This window comes from Pinus tabuliformis, chromosome 8, assembly GCF_031772625.1.
Source record: "Pinus tabuliformis cultivar Carrire ecotype Pingquan chromosome 8, CPIR1, whole genome shotgun sequence".
NCBI lineage: Eukaryota > Viridiplantae > Streptophyta > Pinopsida > Pinales > Pinaceae > Pinus > Pinus tabuliformis.
In genome coordinates, this window is record NC_142294.1 from 1,218,650,467 (window position 1) to 1,218,669,766 (window position 19,300).

Below are 19,300 nucleotides of genomic sequence, written 5' to 3' on the forward strand. Positions count from 1 at the left end.
TTAAAATGCATAGTTCTATTACCCCATCCACCATAGTACATAATTACATAAGATGAACATGGGGTGGGAGTGAAACTATAAGTGGAGATAGTGCGGGAAAATGTACATTTGAAACTATGAGTGGTGGTGGAGATAGTGCAGGAAATTGTACATTTGAAACTATGGGTGGCGTGGAGGGTGTAATTGTGCATTTTATTGTGTATGGGGGCGAAGGGAAAATTTATGCATTTCACAGTGGTGGGGGTTGGGGATAAAACTGTGCATTTGTTTCACCACTAAAATGTACAACTTTACCCCCCACCCATAGTGAATAAAAGTGCACAATTTCACTTCCCACCCCTACCCATAAAGAAATACACAATTTCACCACTTAGAGTCCACCCACAATCAAATACATAATTTTTCTGCCCACCATCATCCATGACAATGCATAGGTTTAGCCTCCAACCTCACCCATAATAAAATGTGAAGTTTCCCTCTCAATCCCCAATTATAACTATGAGTGGCAATGTGAGTTGAAATTATGTATTTTATTGGATGTGGGTGGAAGTGGAGGTGACACTATGGGTGCACAATTTATAAATGATGGGAATTATATAATTTTTTATTTGAAACATTATCATTTAATGTTTTGTTTGATTTATTAATTTGAATGCAATAAGTAATTTATTACCACTACGTTCAAAGCATGGCAAAGCAAAGTTATAGTCTAAATAAAGATGTGAAGTTGAAGTCAATGTATATGAAGTCTAAGTCAATGTGTACACAATAATTTTATATTATTTTTTAAGGTGATATATTTATTTTGAATTAGTTTAAGTCAACAAGATGATCCCAACCCTTAAGCATTAACCAAATCAATTGGTTACATTTTTCTAATGTTTTCATTAATCTAGAATGTTTTGCAAGCCATTAGTTTGATTACCTTGGGGTCAAGCGCACCAAGTCTACATTATGTGCTTTATATTGGATACCATCTTTGAATCAGGGGGAAGTGCTCAACATGATAATAAATAACAACATTGAAAACACACTTGAAGGGCCCTCAAGTGTAAAAACGAACACGGAAACCTAGGTTAAATTTTAATCCCTAAACTTAGTAACTACGTGGTTAGATTAATTAATTAGATAGGTCAACAAATTCCTTCCCTTGAAGGGTACTAATCATATAGCTTTGTGTGTGTATAAATTGTATTATGTACATTAAATCAATAATTATTTTCCTTGCATTGTTTGATTAAATTACTATCCTAACCTTGAAATTTTAGCGCATAAATGAACTAGAAATGCATGAAATATCATAATAATTATCAATTAATTAAAATAAATTCTAATTTCTTTTTAAGAAAATAAGATGGAAAATACATAACGATAGTTTGAATATAAAATAGGATGCGAAAATAGATTCTATGTGTAGAAGCAAACCAAAGTTTAAAATGAATAATTAAATTTGTGAATATATTCATAAACCCCATGAACTTTAAGTATATGGAAATTAATCATAATTAGTAAATGAGTCTTGAATAAGTAAAATAATTGAACATGCAAAAAGAATACCGAAACATGCTTGTAAAATAATAAAAGTGGATGGGGAAGAAAAATAATATTCATAGAGAAAGACAACTTCAGGTATGCTCTAAGAAGGATTTATTCATTGATAGACATTTATGTACAACCAAAATTAACCCAAATCGTTTACCAATTACCTTGGCTTCATATAAGCATGATTTTTTGAAGATGGTATGTTGTTGAAAACAATTTAAATTTAGTTTGTATGAAATGCTAGATCTTCAAAGCCTTTAGTGGCTCCACACTTAGATGTCTAAAGGGTTTCTACGATTATAGAAGTGGTAGTCATTGAGACATTCCAAAGAAATACATATGAAGAAAATACACAAAAAAATAAATGTTGATGGAAGCACCTTTGCTTTCACCCTAATGTTGGACCTTAGATTGTAGCTTGCTTATAATTGCTAACAAAATTCACTAATAATGAACATAGAGATAACATAGTAGAAAAATCAAAACTATATCGACCCTCTCTTTTCTCCTCCTATTTCTCATGTTCCTCTCCTTTGTTTCTAAAAATGGTGGGCGGGTAGTTGAACAAATATAAATATGACCTCTTGTATTTATGCTAGAAATTACTTTTTTTGACATTTTTATTTCAAATTTGCAAGAAGATAGAATTTTGAAGATCATATAGGCTAAAACAACTAAGGTCCTAGGTCAACTAAGAGCTTCAACTCAATTAATGTGCACATGAAAATAGATTTGATGATGCATATATTCCTGTAAAGTCAATTTGAATACAATTAACCTCTCAATAGCGAGGTACTTTAAAGACAAGTGATGAGGCTCATCAATAGGTAAACTATATGGGTCACAATGCCACTCTACAACTTATTAAAATTAACTTTTCACACATTTTTTTACATATTTTGTTATATTTTCCTTAGTGAGAAGGGTGAAGGTGAGTTACTATGTCATGTGGCCCGATATGTATTAAATGCAGGAATTGGAGAAGTTTTGGGTTGACTTAAGTGCAGGAACTCGAAGTGGGAAAGCAAGAGAGATTTTAGGAGATTGGTCTCGCTCCTTAACTCCTTAAATCATTCGAATATTCCTCCACCATATCTCATCAGCTCAGAGTTACTAGCAGCCAAGCAAGTCAAGTCCATTGGAAACCAAGCCGATGAGAGTTAAGAAAGAGTCATTCTCGAGTTAGGGATCCAAGTCTCCCTATTTTCTAGAGAACTATTGGGAGCTCTAGTTTTGTATAAATAAGAGAGTCAAGGGACTCATTCATATTCTAATTTTTGTTGTAACCAAGAGGTCATTTTCAGCAAAAACATTGTGACTATTATTGTTATTTTTTATTTGACATTTTGATGATAATGAGAAATTATACCTTGATCTAGCACTGAGTTGACTCAGAGGGCTAAAGCTCTTGGGTTAGGGCCCAACCTTAGCAGCATATGTTCCTCTTTTTGTATTTGTATTCCTAGATTAAAATGATAGTTAGCTGCTGAAGTTTATTTATGTTTTGTTTAGCTTAACAAGTATTTGAATTATTCCAGTTGAGTTGGGGCAGCTTAAAGCGTTGCGAGTACTTGACGTCAGTGACAATGTACTCAATGGTTCTATTCCGGCTAACTTGGGCCTGCTGCAGAAACTACAACAACTGCTTCTGGAAGGCAACAAGTTTTCAGGCAGTGTACCACATCAGTTAGGTAATTTGACACAACTTACACAACTATCCATTTCTGGCTTGAATATCTCTGGTTCTATTCCTCCCAGAATATTCAGGCTTCCCCTCTCTGCTCTATATCTTAGTCTTAACCTCACAATAAGCCTACCTAAAGCCATTGGCAACTTGACCATGCTGACCGACTTAGCACATTATGAAAGTGGACTCACTCACATCCCTGTAGAAATTTCCAATTTGACCAAATTGACCTCCTTAAATCTCATTGACAATGAACTCACTTACATCCCTGAATGCATTGCCATGTTGACCAACTTGACCTTCTTAAATCTCCGTCGAAATAGACTTGCTAACATTCTTGAATCCATTCTTAGTTTGACTAAGTTAAAACATTTAGATCTTTCTTCAAACATGCTTATTAGTAGCATTCCTATAACTCTTATCAATTTAAGGAACCTTGAAACCCTTGACCTCTCAAATAACAATTTGAAAGGCACAATTCCAAGAGCCATAGGAAAGCTTCATTTGTTGGAATACTTAATGTTACAATCAAACAAGTTAACTGGGCATATCCCATATAGTATAGGTCAATTAAAAGCTTTGTATATACTAAACCTATATAATAACAGTATCTCAGGGAGTATTCCTGAGAGTATTAATGGTTTGATTTCATTAGACACATTAGATTTATTAGAAAACAACTTGGAGGGACCAATTCCTAATAACATTGGCAATTGTACTTATATGACAATATTCTCTGCTCATTCTATTAACTTTTCTGGGACATTGCCTGCATCTTTGGTCAATTTTACACGGCTTCAGCTCCTGGATTTAAGGAAAAATAGATTGATGGGGGAGCTTCCTCAGTACTTTACATCTTTTCAATACTTGGAAGCTTTAATTCTCGGTTATAATAATCTGCATGGTTGTATTCCTCAACACATCACAAATATTACCAAGTTGCATGTTTGGATCTATCCAATAACAAATTCAGTGGAAGTATACCAACACATCTCGAGAAGCTTTTTGGATTTGCGAATGTGTCAAATAATAGTGGATTATATTGGGAAAATATTATTGACATGAAAGGAATTGAGTATAATCTGTCATATCTATTGTTTACACAAACTATATTTGATTTGTCTTGTAATAATCTTATAGGAGAAATCCCTACAAATATAGGAAACATGAGTAGCTTACGACTACTGAATTTATCTGGAAATCAATTAGAAGGACATATCCCTACATCTCTTAGTGAGATACCTTCTTTGGAGCAATTGGATTTGTCAAAAAATAAATTGATTGGACTTATCCCTGAAGTTCTCTCTAAAGTATCAATGTTGGCTTCTTTTGATGTTTCATATAACAACCTTTGTGGCCCAATTCCAACGGGGACACAATTTTCCATGTTCAACGTAACATCTTTTGACAAGAATGAATGCTTATGTGGGCTTCCTCTAACAACATGCAAGCAAAATGATAAGCCAAAGAGAACAATTGCTGGAGGCAACAACACTAATAGTAATGCTAAAAGGGGATTGTTGAGTTATGCTAATGAAAAAGTGTCCTTGTTAGCATTGTCATTGGGATTAGGGATTGGATTTGGTGGAGTTGTTGCTATGTTCATCATTTGGGATAAAGCAAGATGTTGGGTAATGGGCATGTCCTCCAACACACAAAAGCCATTTTATGGAGTTTACCGATTCCCAAAATAGGTCACAAGGCTTTGTCCATATAGCTCAATGTAATATTGTATGTCTTATTATTATTGTATGAGTTGTTTTTTCCCAAATTTTCAAATATATGTTTTTTTGGAGTTTACAGATTCCTAAAATAAATTACAAAAGCTTGTCGATACCTCAATATATTAATGTATGTCTTATTATTATTGTAAGAGTTATCTTTTCCTAAAATTTAAGGAATTATTTTTTTAAACTTGTTTTTAATTTTACTATTAAATTATTTTATATTTACACGGAAGGTGTTCCTATTATAGATTTGGCTAGGTAAATATGGCCAGTGAAATCTTTGGATTTTCCTCTCCTTCCTCTAATAAATTTTTACCACGTAGAAACACGAACAATACCTCCCGCTCTCGAAGTAGAAGGATTGCATTTGGCATTAACATTGGTGATGGCACGTCTGCAGTCGACCAATGTATTTGGTTGCCTTTACAAGCAAGCCTCACTCATGTTACTGATGTCCATCCTGCATGATCCAGAGAGTGAGAAGCACTTTGAAGCAACTTCTGGTAATGTTTCACATCAAAAATGTTATAGCTAACGACGTCGCACATATCAAGAAGCTTCACAATGTCTTTCAGGGCATCATTAACCCACTTGGAGTTGCCCTTAACTCAAAAAAATCTCTAAGAATCCATCTATCATAACACATTGCATCAAATATTCATATCAAAAAACTGTCAACAATCCATGTAACGAATATTCATATCAAAAAAACTGTCAACAATCCATGTAACGAATATTCATATAAAAAAAAATTGTCAACAATCCATGTAACGAATATTCATATCAAAAAACTGTCAACAATCGATGTAACGAGATCGACAAATATATAAAGAATGGATTTGTTTCTATTAAAATGTTATCAAATATAGTTGTAATAAATAAGCATGGCTTTGTTCTATGGAATATTTATGGAAAATTCAATTATGAAGAAGGGATTGATGTTGTCAAAGATGCGTTGAGAAATGTGGCAATTGGTGTCTCGTCTGGTTTGGTTTTGGGTGAGAATTGGGTGTGTTGTTATTGTCACGAGGAAGGGGAGCAATGTCGGATGATGACCACTAGTTCAATTCCAAGGACGATGTAGGAGCCTCCAAAACATTCCCTCAGCAGATTGATACCATCTGAAAGAACGGCTACATCATGATCAAAGCCATCATTAGTGGTAAAAATTTCTTCAGTGGAATTGACATTTCAATGGTAAGGCCATCTTCAGTGGAATTGACATCTTCAAGGCCATCGTGATGTAGTAATTGACATCTTCAGTGGTAAAAAGCTGGAAGATATTGTGCCATCTTCACACAACTGCGATGTACCTCATGTGACTCGTAGGATGGTTTTGTTAGCATGTTGACTGAATCTGAGTAGACCAAGGATGATCTCAAGCTGCCTACTGATGAGCAGCCACTGGCCCAGATCAAGGCTGGATTTAACGAGGGAAAGACCTTATTGTAACTGTTGTGTCTGCAATGGGAGAGGAACAAATTTGTTCTCTGAAAGATATTGGTCCAAAAGTGAAGAATATCAAGGTCCAAGGTCTCAAGATTTCAATGTGATTGGCAAAGTATTGTTTTATGAAGAATTGTGAGTGTGAAAATAAGCTTCAACAACCGAAGCTTTGGTCTTGGTATTACCCTGTTGTAGAGAGAATATTGATGGGATTCAAAAACATCTCAAAGATGTAGATCTTGCAGATTTTATTGTAGGAATGTCTAAGGTTGAGGCTCTTAAAGTTATGTCAATATTTGTATCTATTTTGTAAGGGAGTGAGGTGAGATCCTTAAATCTCTTTGACCATGTGTGTTGGGTGAGAAGGGTGTTCGGGCTTTTGTCTCTTTCCTAAAATCTCAAAAAGTCTTGGAAAAGCTATATTTCATGAATAATAGTATTTCCAAGGATGCCAAGGATGCTGCTAGAGCTATTTGTGAACTTCTTCTTTCGGTTGAAAAGCTCAAGATTTTGCATTTCCATAACAACATGATGAGATATGATTGAGGAGAGACCCTTTCCCAACTTGTTAGAAATTGCTTTGTATTGGAGGATTGTAAATGCTTGTACACCATAGTATGTATTGAGGGTGCTATTGCTTTAGCAAGACCTCTCTAGCAGGCACAGTTTGAAAAAGTTGGATTTGAGGGATAACATGTTTTGTCAAAAGGCCGGGCTATGTTCTAGTTAGAGTATATATGAATTTATCATTGTTGGGCTGTGAATACGACCACTTTTTAACACTTATTTCATCCATTTTTACTCTTCTTTATCATGTCATTTATTATAATTTATTATATAAATCCATTTTATAATGATTTATGCTCTTATGGATGAATATTATTTCTTCTCCTTTATTTTCAATAAATTGATGATTATGCATGATTTTATCAATGATGGTTTATTAATAAATTAGTTGTAACATTATTCACCATTTTTAGCCTCCAAGATAATTTAAATATTCCAACTCAGAAATGCGCTGGAATAAAAAGTGACAATTTTGCGGTTGATATTTTGAGCAAATGAGGAAGAATTTGGAAAATCCGGAACATGGGTTTTGTCCAGAACGGACCAAATTAACTTTATCAAAAAATGGTTTGCCCAAATTCAGCTTGTATTGAGAGAAATGCAGGGTTCTTTGAGCACAATTCTCTTAGATTTACTGTGTTTCCAAATCTCAGCCGCAAAGCCAAATTCGCTTTGCTCTTGTTGAAAGATGGATGGAAATATATTTTCTTGTTGATCAATTGGTTAGAAACAATCTAATTTTGTAATAATGATCATATTTTAATCATCACAGTTGTAACTGCTCTCTGCTCTCTGTGTATTTAAATCAGAACAGAGACCAGAGAGAGGGAGGGATTCGAGATTCAGAATTGAGGATTCAGAATTATGGATTCATGATCCATGATGGATGATTAGATATAGATAATAAGATAGGATAGGAGGAAAGAGCATGGGTCTCTATTATTTCAAATTGTAATTCTGATTTACAGACTTGTGGTGCCAAGAGGAAGTGATCATATTGTAATGCCAACTAAGTTTAATGGTTAATGTATGATTTGGGAGTTGTTATTCATTCTTCTCGTCTGAAGTAGCCCAGTAGCATCCGCTGGTGGCTAAGGGCCCAGCCTTTGGTGGATTACGCTGCTGCTGTGTATTATATCTTTACAATTTCTTCCGCGTGATGGTCTGACTTTATTTCTATTTATCGTAATCATATTACTTTACTGCTTGGTATTTCCAGACTAAATGAGTTGATTTGTTTTATACATTGTACTTAGATTGCGTTGCTATTCATTTCCTTCTTAACAGAGATCACTGCTTTTCGCAAGCAGATTGTTGTGCTGTTCATTTCATCTACAGAGTTGCGCTGATCACTCCAGTAATTTAACAGTTTTCTATTCATTATAGCTATAATAGTTTGGCTATTCATTTCTAATACTTAGCACTACTGTTCATTTACTTTATGCAATTATTTAAGCTTGCCTTTCAACATTCTTATAGCTAGCGCAAGTGTCTCATTTTCATTAAGCTATAGTAATACGATTGATTTAGTTCTTTGCAATTTCCAATTGGTTATTTAGCGTTGTGTATGAGATCAACAAATGTAAGGACATTGACTATTGCTGCCTAAGTTCTTAGATTGTGGATCTTATTTATTCTTGATTTAATTTATATTAGTTAAACAAGGAATGAGTTATTGCTACTGCATCCTTGACTAATAAATTGATGTAGTTTTCTGAGTGAATGATTTAAGTTTCAGAATGTTAAGTTTCTTTTAATTGTAAGTAGATTTTGTTTCAAGCATTCATTTACTTTTGGATTTTAAGCACTATACTGCAAAACATTACTCTTGAGTAAATAGCCGCCTCAGACTGAGTACAATCTTGAAATAAAAAGTCATCCCTGGGTTGACAATTAATGTGAAGATAATTAGGAGTTAAAAAGACACCTTTTTATCACTCAACATTTTGGCACCATTGCTGGGGAGAGTGTAGCCATTTCTAAAGAGTAGTGTGCATCTTATGAGTGCCTGTTAGGAAAGAATTGGGTATTAAAAACGAAAGGTAAGAACCTGCGTACAGGAGCATGTAGAAGCCCTGCTCCCCCGCCCGCTTTCCAATAGATCTGTTAAAGAACTTGGGGTAGAAATAAATGTTTGAATTTTTGTGTGAATGACTAAGAAAAAGAATAGAAATTTTGAAAAACAAATCTCATGATTTCTCTCAAGTGGTGATGCAAGCACCACCTATTTCACTAATCAATTAACAAGAACATTTGAAGAAGGAGCCTCAAAGAAACACATGAAGAACATCTTCTATTATGGTAAGAAATGGCTCACATTCCTACTTTTTAATTTCCTATCAAAGATCTAGGAGGAGTGACACAAATGCACATAATTCCCCCATCTTCTCTACTAAATTTTCATGGATTGACAAATGAAGATCCAGATACATTCTTATTTGAGTTCGAAATACTTTGTAGAGGATATGATTATTACACTAACGATCAAAGGTTGAAAGTGTTTCCTCTTACTCTAAAAGGAGCAGCTCTTCGATGGTTCATGAGCCTAGGTGGGAATTGCATCCAAACATGGGAGGACATGAAGAACATATTCTTGAAGAAGTACCAAGACTATTGCAAGGCCAATGAAGATATTTTCAATATGATACAAAGGGAAGATGAAAGCTTGGAGGACTATGTAGATCGATTTCAATACAACCTTCAAAAATCAAAACATAAGCATTTGAAAAAAGAGATCTTAAAAACACTCCTACTCAAAGGAATCAAAGATGATTTTTTAGAACTCTTAAATCTAATTGGAAAGGGTGATGTTTTTCAGTTGTCATATGATGATGTTTGTGAATTGTGCATAAGGTATTCAAGAGGAATCTCCAAGGTTGGTAAGAATTCTAGAGATGTTTGTTCTTTCTTTTCCAAATCTGCTACAAGAATAAGAGACATAAGAGTTGAAATCAATGCTTTATTTGAAAATTTTAAAGTTGATTTTATTAGCTCTCTAAATTCAAAATTGGATGTTTTGCAGGTTCATAAAAATCAAGAATTTGATGAAGTGTTTTTCCCTCATGACCAAAAGGAGCATCCATAGATAGTTGTTCTTCCTTATCTAGGATGGAAGTATTATATCAAAGAGATGAGGAAGCTACAACAAGGTCAAAAGCATGGAAATCATGGCATACAGGTATGGTTCAAAATACTTCCTCTCCACTTTCTTACTTGCATAATCCATTATGGAATACTAATGTGTTAGGGCAGCCATGTCAATCTCAATATAACTACCATCAATCTTGTCTACAAATTTGGCATGGTTCACCTTATGATTGCATGACTAATCTCCCTCATCTTGTAGCACAAACACATTCTCCATATTCTTCACTAGCTCTTCCACAACATCCTTCTTGCATATCAAAATCATCCACTCAACCCAATCATCTACATCATTAAAATGCTCCATTCCGTACACAATTTCCTGCTCAACTAATTCCACACCCTCACCATAATAAACCAGTACAACATGCTTACAATGTTGAACTACAAAATTACGCACCTTTCCCACCCATTCTATCTCACATGTGTCATTAAAGAAAACTGACAATGAGATTCAGAATGTTTCAAATTCAAAAATTGTAGAAGCTATGGAAGAAAATGAGGTTTCTTTTAGTTTCCATCAACAAGCCAATTTAAAAGGTCAAGAAATTCATGGTATGATGGCTATGGAAAATCAAGAAAGTAATTAATTTGTGTATGTAGATGAATTATAATGGAAATAATAGTTCTACAAACACTCATTTTCATTTCTATCACCAATTTGGAAAAAATGCTTGAATATCATATTTTTTGGCTTGTGGGCTTGATGGAATTTCTGAAAACACAGTCGGGACAGTCATGTTTTGAAGGGTCAAAATGGAATATTTTTAAAACCTATTTCTATATTAATTATCCCTTACTGTCTACTTTCCAACCCAATTTGAATCACTCAATTTGGATTTGAAACGGAAAATTTAGAACCAAAACATTGACAAGGTGACTAGTAGGCAGCTTAGGAACACAGATGGGACAGTAAGTTTTTGAGGCCTAAATGAAAATATTTTCCTAGGAGCCCTTGATGTATACTTTCTAACCCAATTTGAATCACTCAATTTGGATTTGAAATGGAAAAGTTAGAACAAAAACATTGACAGGGTGTCTAGCAGGCAGCTCAGGAACAGAGTTGGGACAGTCGGTTTTTGGAGGACTAAATGACCATATTTTTAAAACCTGTTTCTATGGTAGATTCCCCTATGAATATAGTTTACAAAGGAATTGGAATCACTCATTTTCGATACCGTATTGGGAAGTTATGATCAAAATACTGATTGTCTATCGTAAATCAACACCTTTAAAACTCTGTCTTTCTGACTGTTCCTTAGAGTATTTTACCTATCAATTCTTCTTGTTTTCAAAACATATTTCTATTTGAGATAAATAAATTAATTTACTTTCATTTCCAATTTGAATCATTCGAATCCGACATCAAATGAGGAATCTATGCTTAAAACATTCACTGTTGTTCTAAGTGGGGTAATCGAAAATGACTCTGTTATGCAGGTTGTTCTAACTAAAATTGACATATCATATCATTGAATTTTTAAAACCTATTCCTATTGAAGATACATATTTGAATTAGCTCTCATCTAGTTTTGGAATCACTCAATTTGGACGAAAAACAAAGAAGTTGTGATTAAAACACTGCGGTTAGTATGGTCGACCACTGCTCTCCCGTAGGTGACAAATAAATTTTACTTTGTTATTTTCTCCATGGATTTGTTATACGGAGTGACTAATTGTTTTTTTTTGCATAATTCTTGGATTAGGGGAGCCCGATCACCTCTCTTTCTCCATGATTTAATGTTTTATTGTAGGTAGACCCTCGGTTTTTTGCAGGTCCTAGGAGAAACGAAAGTCAATTTATGGACGAGTGATTCTTGAAAGAAATTTTAATGAAACAAGGGAATTTCATCCAACTCATTACCCAACGGATTCATAAGAGAAGAAATGAAAAATTGATTTCAATTTGAAGATTGATGTCTTGTCACTGCTGCCAAAACATTTTTCAAAGAGATCATTTTTTCCTTGCCTTAAGAAATAACTTCATAGCTGTTGTAACTTAATACTGTTTTTTAATAAAATGTTGTTTCTTTTCTGATTTCTCTTATATTTTGTGTTTCAAGTGTTGCTTCATTCAAACTGTAACCCATCCTCAGCATCAATACAGTAAACAACTAATTCATTCTTTGCGTGCTTGTATTTTATGATTGTGCATTTTGGAACATCACTGTCGTTTTTGCTGTTTCTTTTCTAAAGGGATAGCATTTGTTTGCACTTTTGTTGTTTCTGCTGTTCCTTTTCCAAAGGGATAGCATTTTCATTTTGCTGTTCCTTTTTCAAAAGAACAACACCTTTTGTGTCAGCCGTTCCTTTTTCACTTTCATTTTGCTGTTCCTTTTACAAAGGAACGACACTTTTAGTTTCTGCTGTTCCTTTTTCAAATGAACGACATTTGCGTTTTTGCTGCTCCTTTTCCAAAGGAACAACACTTTTAGTTTCTGCTGTTCCTTTTCCAAAGGAACGACACTTTTAGTTTTTGCTGTTCCTTTTCCAAAGGAACGACATTTGCGTTTTTGCTGTTTCTTTTCCAAAGGAACGACACTTTTAGTTTCTGTTGTTCCTTTTCGAAAGGAACGACATTTGCGTTTTTACTGTTCCTTTTCCAAAGGAACAACACTTTTAGTTTCTGCTGTTCCTTTTTCCAAAGGAACGACATTTGTGTTTTCTGCAATTCATTTTCCAAAAGAATGACACTTTCGGTTTTTGCTGTTCCTTTTTCAAAGGAATAGCACTTGTATTTTTTTGCCCTTCCTTTTTCAAACGACAACATTCTTGTATTCCTTTTACTTATGCTTGTTCTCCTTGCTGTTCTAATTTAAAGATACCTGCTATTCCTCCTATTTCAGGTCTTTTGGAGCATAACTATACACTTATGCAATGGATACAAAGCTAGAGCATACTGAAATTAGCAAATTATATAAAATCGCTACCTTTACAAGAAATTGCTGTGAATTGATAGGAGGAAAGAGGAGTGCTGTTCCTTTCTGAAATGAACAACACTTCTACATTTTCACATTTTTTGTTATTCCTTTCCGAAAGGAACAACACTTCTGCACTTTCACATTTTTGCTGTTCCTTTCCGAAGGAACAACACTTTCACATTTTTGCTATTCCTTTTCAAGGAAACAACATTTTCGCATCTTTTTGTTGTTCCTCTTAGGGAACCACACTTTTTCACATGCATTTTTTGCTTTTCCCTACAGGGAACAACACCTTTTTCGTGTGTATTTTTGCTTTTTGGTATGCATTTTCTTTGTTGTTCCCTACAAGGAACAACACTTTTTTGGAGTGTTTTTGCTATTCCTTCAAAGAAACAACACTTTGGGAGTATTTTTGAGAACAACCCTTTCTTCCTCTTGTGGGATTATTCCTAGTTCATTTCAACCACATTTTACTGATTCCCTTTCATGACATGAAGTACACTACTTTTATGAGGACAAGAATTATGGATTCTATTGAAGCGAGTTAATATCATTCATGTTATGATCTTTAACAGGACAACTCCTTAATGATAGAATATTTTCAAAAGGGACACAATTATTTATATACTACTTTACTGCATTGTTTTATGTTGAACATGATATTGATTGATCATCTTAATACCATGCTGGTTCCACCCTTCCTGGTTATAATCTTCTCTGTCTGTAATAAATGAGATTATGGGTATATTTTTTTCTATTGACATGTTCAACTTCTTCCACCATCCTTGCTCTTAAGGAGTACTGAGCCTCCCTCTTTTTATCATAAAAATGTGTAATAAAAACAAAATTTTGTTCGCAGATGGAGGATAGGGGGTCTCATTACGAGCCAACCTACCATGTTGATAAGGCTGTAACAAAGTGACATTCCCATTATGGCCACCACACTAGGGTTATGATCCATTGGATAGCCAAATTATCCTTGGAACAGGGGGTCTCATCATGAGCCGGCCTGATCACTTTTGCTACATCCCAGTGAATGGCAGTTTGATTATCTGGTTACCACGCTAGCACATTGATCTCTTCTGTAGAACAACACTGGAACTCTCCATTTATAAATTGAGGATCTTGGCTCATATGGGTTAAAAAGCAGCCCTGCTGAGGCTATGGACGCTTGCTGGCAGTAGAGGCTCTGCTTATGGTATTGAAGTTATATTTTATCGTTAATTATTACTATAATACCCTTTTTCTTATTTTCTTTTTTTATCGGAGAAGTTATTTCCTTAATTTTTTTCCCTGTTTTGAACCTTTACGCATGAGAAATTATTTTCTGATCAATCACATCATTTTTCAGCTAGAATACTGTCAGCAAAGCATCTTTTTGGCATATTGTTGTCCTTTCTTTTTTTCATAACTTATCATCAATCCAAAGCATCCTATCTCTTATTCATAACTATCTTTACACACTCTGCTCTCATTATAACCATACCTCTTGCCGTCCTATCATTGATATGTGTACTCTGCTTCATTTCCTGCTGTATTGTTCATTTCCTTGCATTGCCCTTCATATGCTTTATGGTCATGTAATCCATTTTCCAATTGGAGGGGGAATGTATGCATTATGGGATAGCATGCGATATGATTACTGCACTCTGCCATAACTTGTTGATTTGACAAAATATTAGTATTGCATGTATACAAAAGTTTTTCTGATTGAAATTTTTGCATGCATCTTATCTGTTGCTATTCAAAACTAACACTATGGATTCAAGAACATTGTATGCAAAATAGTGATTTCTTTACAGGAGAACAACAAGTATGGGGGGGAACTCTATTCGCAGCACGACCACACTATTGCAACTAACAGAAGAGGCTCGTGAACGTGAACAATTGTTCAGACATGATGTGCTTTCCTGGATTCCACCTTTTGCATCACTTTCAGCACCAACTCTGCCTACATCAGCTTCAACAACTGCCAGTACATATATGTCATTCCACATTTTTCTTTTGGAGGTAAAACTTGACGTAAAATAGCATAATTTTTTGATTTATTATGAATTTAGGAGAATTTCATGAAAATCCATTTTGAGCATTATTTATCATTCTTCATTCCACATCTTTACCATTTCCCATTTTTCAGCGGCCTATCATCTTTCAGTTTGGGGGAGTGTTTCTTTCATTCATTTATTTCTTATGACCATGCCATTAATATTCTTTAAAATCCATTGCTATTCTTATTCATTCTCAACACCTCCCTTATTTCATGTTGTTTTACACCAAGCATAGAATTCAACAAATGGTAGCGACTACCTCAACTTGTTTTCTAGCATTGCATGAAGGCATGCTAATTCTTCATAGAGGGGGAGGAATTGCTACGCATGATGGATGTTTTCTACTTTCTTCCTCATTTAAGGCATACAATTTCATTTTTATACAGTGCAGAAATTGATTTCCATAATATCTTTAAAACTATGAACTCAATTTTTATGATCTCTGAAAAACACAGACGTATCATTAAAATACACAAACCCAGATAATTTCAAGTTAAATTGGTTCATAAAATTTCGGAAATCATGCACTGTCATCCACAACCATTTTGTTTATATCTCATGATTCGTGCATCAAAATGATTTGATTTTTGGATCATAGAGGCTTTCATATATTATAAATTTACTTGCAAAATTTCAACAAAATCTGGTTTGTAGTTTTTGAGAAAATGGTTAATGAAGTTTGCTGTTACTTATATCACATTTTGCTGCAACTTCATATACACATAACTTGAACGTCAATGTAAAAATTGTTATGCCTTCATCAACATTGCTAAAATTGAATATTCATTAATTAAGAAAGAATTCATTTGTTCTATCCACTTCATGAGCTGAGATGAACAATTTTTTTATTGCTTGGTTAGCACATGAGTTTTGTCTTTGGGTTGCATGAGGACATGCAATATATTCAGTTTTTGTTGCATGAGGACATGTAATATATTCAGTGTGGGGGTATGTTGGGCCGTGAATACAACCACTTTTTAACACTTATTTCATCCATTTTTACTCTTCTTTATCATGTCATTTATTATAATTTATTATATCAATCCATTTTATAATGTTTTATATTCTTATGGATGAATATTATTTCTTCTCCTTTATTTTCAATAAATTGATGATGATGCATGATTTTATAAATGATGGTTTATTAATAATTTGGTTGTAACATTATTCACCATTTTTAGCCTCTAAGATAATTTAAATATTCCAACTCAGAAACACGGCAATAAGAAGTGACAATTTTGCGGTTGATATTATGAGCAAATGAAGAAGAATCTGGAAAATCCAGAACATGGATTTTGTCCAGAATGGACCAAATTAACTTTATTAAATAATGGTTTGCCCAAATTCGGCTTGTATTGAGAGAAACACAGGGTTCTTTGAGAATGATTCTCTCAAATTTGCTGTGTGGCCGTTTTCCAAATCTCAGCTGCAAAGCCAAATTCGCTTTTCTCTTGTTGAAAGATGGATGGAAATATATTTTCTTGTTGATCAATTAGTTAGAAACAATCCAATTTTGTAATAATGATCATATTGTAATCATCACAGTTGTAACTGCTCTCTGCTATCTGTGTATTTAAATCAGAACAGAGACCAGAGAGAGGGAGGGATTCGAGATTCAAAATTGAGGATTCAGATTTATGGATTCATGATCCATGATGGATGATTAGATAGAGATAATAGGATAGGATAGGAGGAAAGAGCATGGGTCTCTATTATTTTAAATTGTAATTCTGATTTACAGACTTGTGGTGCTAAGAGGACGTGATCATATTGTAATGCCAACCAAGTTTAATGATTAATATATGATTTGGGAGTTGCTGTTCATTCTTCTCATTTGAAGTAGCCCAGCAGCATCTGCTGGCGGCTAAGGGCCCAACCTTTGGTGGATAAAGCTGCTGCTGTGTATTATATCTTTACAATTTCTTTTGCGTGATTGTCTGACTTTATTTCTATTTATCGTAATCATATTACTTTACTGCTTGGTATTTTCAGACTAAATGAATTGATCTGTTTTATATACTGTACTTAGATTGCGTTGCTATTCATTTCCTTCTTAACAGAGATCACTGCTTTTCACAAGCAGATTGTTGTGCTGTTCATTTCATCTACAGAGTTGCGTTGATCACTCTAGTAATTTAATAGTTTTCTATTCATTATAGCTATAATAGTTTGGCTGTTCATTTCTAATACTTAGCACTGCTGTTCATTTACTTTCTACAATTATTTAAGCTTGCCTTTTAGCATTCTTATAGTTAGCACAATTGTCTCATTTTCATTAAGCTGCAGTAATACAATTGATTTAGTTCTTTGCAATTTCTAATTGGTTATTTAGCGTTGTGTGTGAGATCAACAACTGTAAGGGACATTGGCTATCGCTGCCTAAGTTCTCAGATTGTGGATCTTATTTATGCTTGATTTAATTTATATCAGTTAAACAAGGAATGAGTTATTGCTACTACATCCTTGACTGATAAATTTTTGTAGTTTTTTGAGTGAATGATTTAAGTTTTAGAATGTTAAGTTTCTTTTAATTGTAAGTAGATTTTGTTTCAAGCATTCATTTACTTTTGGATTTAAAGCACTATACTGCAAAACATTACTCTTGAGTAAATAACCGCCTCAGACTGATACACTCTTGAAATAAAAAGTCATCCTTGGGTTGACAATTAATGTGAAGATAATTAGGAGTTAAAAAGACACATTTTTATCGCTCAACAATCATCATGTCTCACGATAATTTATTTGGAACTCAGAGTCTTTGTTTAAAAGTTCTGGCTTAGCGGTTATTTAATTTAATTAAATTTATTTGGCAAAAGTGAAGGGTGATTTACTAACATTTGATATTTTATGCTAAGAATCTATATCTACATGCAATATTACATTTGTTATTTGAGTTTATGTGCTCTTCTACATCAACCATGTATTCCTCATTTGAGAATGATAAAACTCTGTTAAAATAATAAGTTCATTGAATTCTCAAAAGAGTTTGCAGAAGATATAGCATTTCTGAGATTAAAAAAATTCAGCATATCTTTATTTTCTCATTTAGAAAGTTCCCCATGTTCCACGATAAAGCAAAAATCAATTTTAAAGTCTTTTGATACAAAATTATGTCCTTTGCAGAAGAATAAGTCGAAGGGTTAGAAAGACTACATAATTTTGAAAATGTAGATGTGGTTATAAGAGACACTTAACATAACATCTGAAATGGAAGTTCATGACCACTATTTATCTGCATCGAGGATGGATCGTTGCAATCATTACAGTTGAGTTGGTGGAATATTAATTTTATTTTAATTCGTATTCACTTATTTATTATAGTGGGGGATATTTGTTTTATTTTAATTAATGTTTACTAATTTATTATAGTTGGTGAAATAATTTTTTATTTTTATTTGAAATAATATTTAGTAATTGCGCCAAGAGGCGCTCTACAACCCAGTATATGAGGGAGATGTTGTCACCTAACGTAACGTTACATTAAAAAATATTAAAAAATTATGAGGGAGATGTTGTCACGTAACGTAACGTTACATTAAAAAAATATTTAAAAAATATGAGGGAGATGTTGTCACGTAATGTAACGTTACATTAAAAAATATGAGGGGGAGAGGGAGATGAAGAGGGAGGGAAATAGAGATGGAGAGAGAGTGTGTATGTTTTGTGGGTGAGAAGGAGAGACAAGGGGAGATAGAGATATAGATGGGGCGGGGGAGCGGGTAAAGAGAGAGAGAGAGAGAGAGAGAGAGAGAGAGAGAGAGAGAGAGAGGTAAGGGGAAGAGATAGAGAGGGAAAGGAAGAGGGAGAGTTATATATATAGATAGATAGATATGTGGAGAGAGAGAGAGTGCCATATGTTTAGGGGGTTGAGATAGAGAGACAAATTAAGAGATATGGAGGGAGGTATAAATATAGATAGCAGTGGGAGAGAGGAAAGAAGAGAAATATAGAGAAAGATAGGGAGAGGTAGATAGAATGAGACAAGGGAGAGGGAGGGGAAGAGAGAGAAGGAGATTGCGAGGGAGGTAGATGCATAATGGAAGGTGGAGAGAGAGGGAAGAAGAAAGAGTCTCATAGAGAAAAATACAGACATAGAAGTTAGATTTAGAAAGTCATGAATATTTAAGATTTTCAATGTGGTGGTTGATTTCTAATCCTATTTGATCACATGCACTATACGCATTGATTTCAGTGTAGATGTCGATTTATAATTCTATT

The 19,300-nt window shown here is 34.0% G+C and overlaps 1 pseudogene; it reads left to right on the plus strand.

Annotated features, from left to right (window-relative positions):
• Nucleotides 1-5,997: 5,997 nt before the first annotated feature.
• LOC149239781 (eukaryotic translation initiation factor 5A pseudogene) lies at nt 5,998-6,509 on the plus strand (annotated as a pseudogene).
• The last annotated feature ends 12,791 nt before the right edge of the window (nt 6,510-19,300 follow it).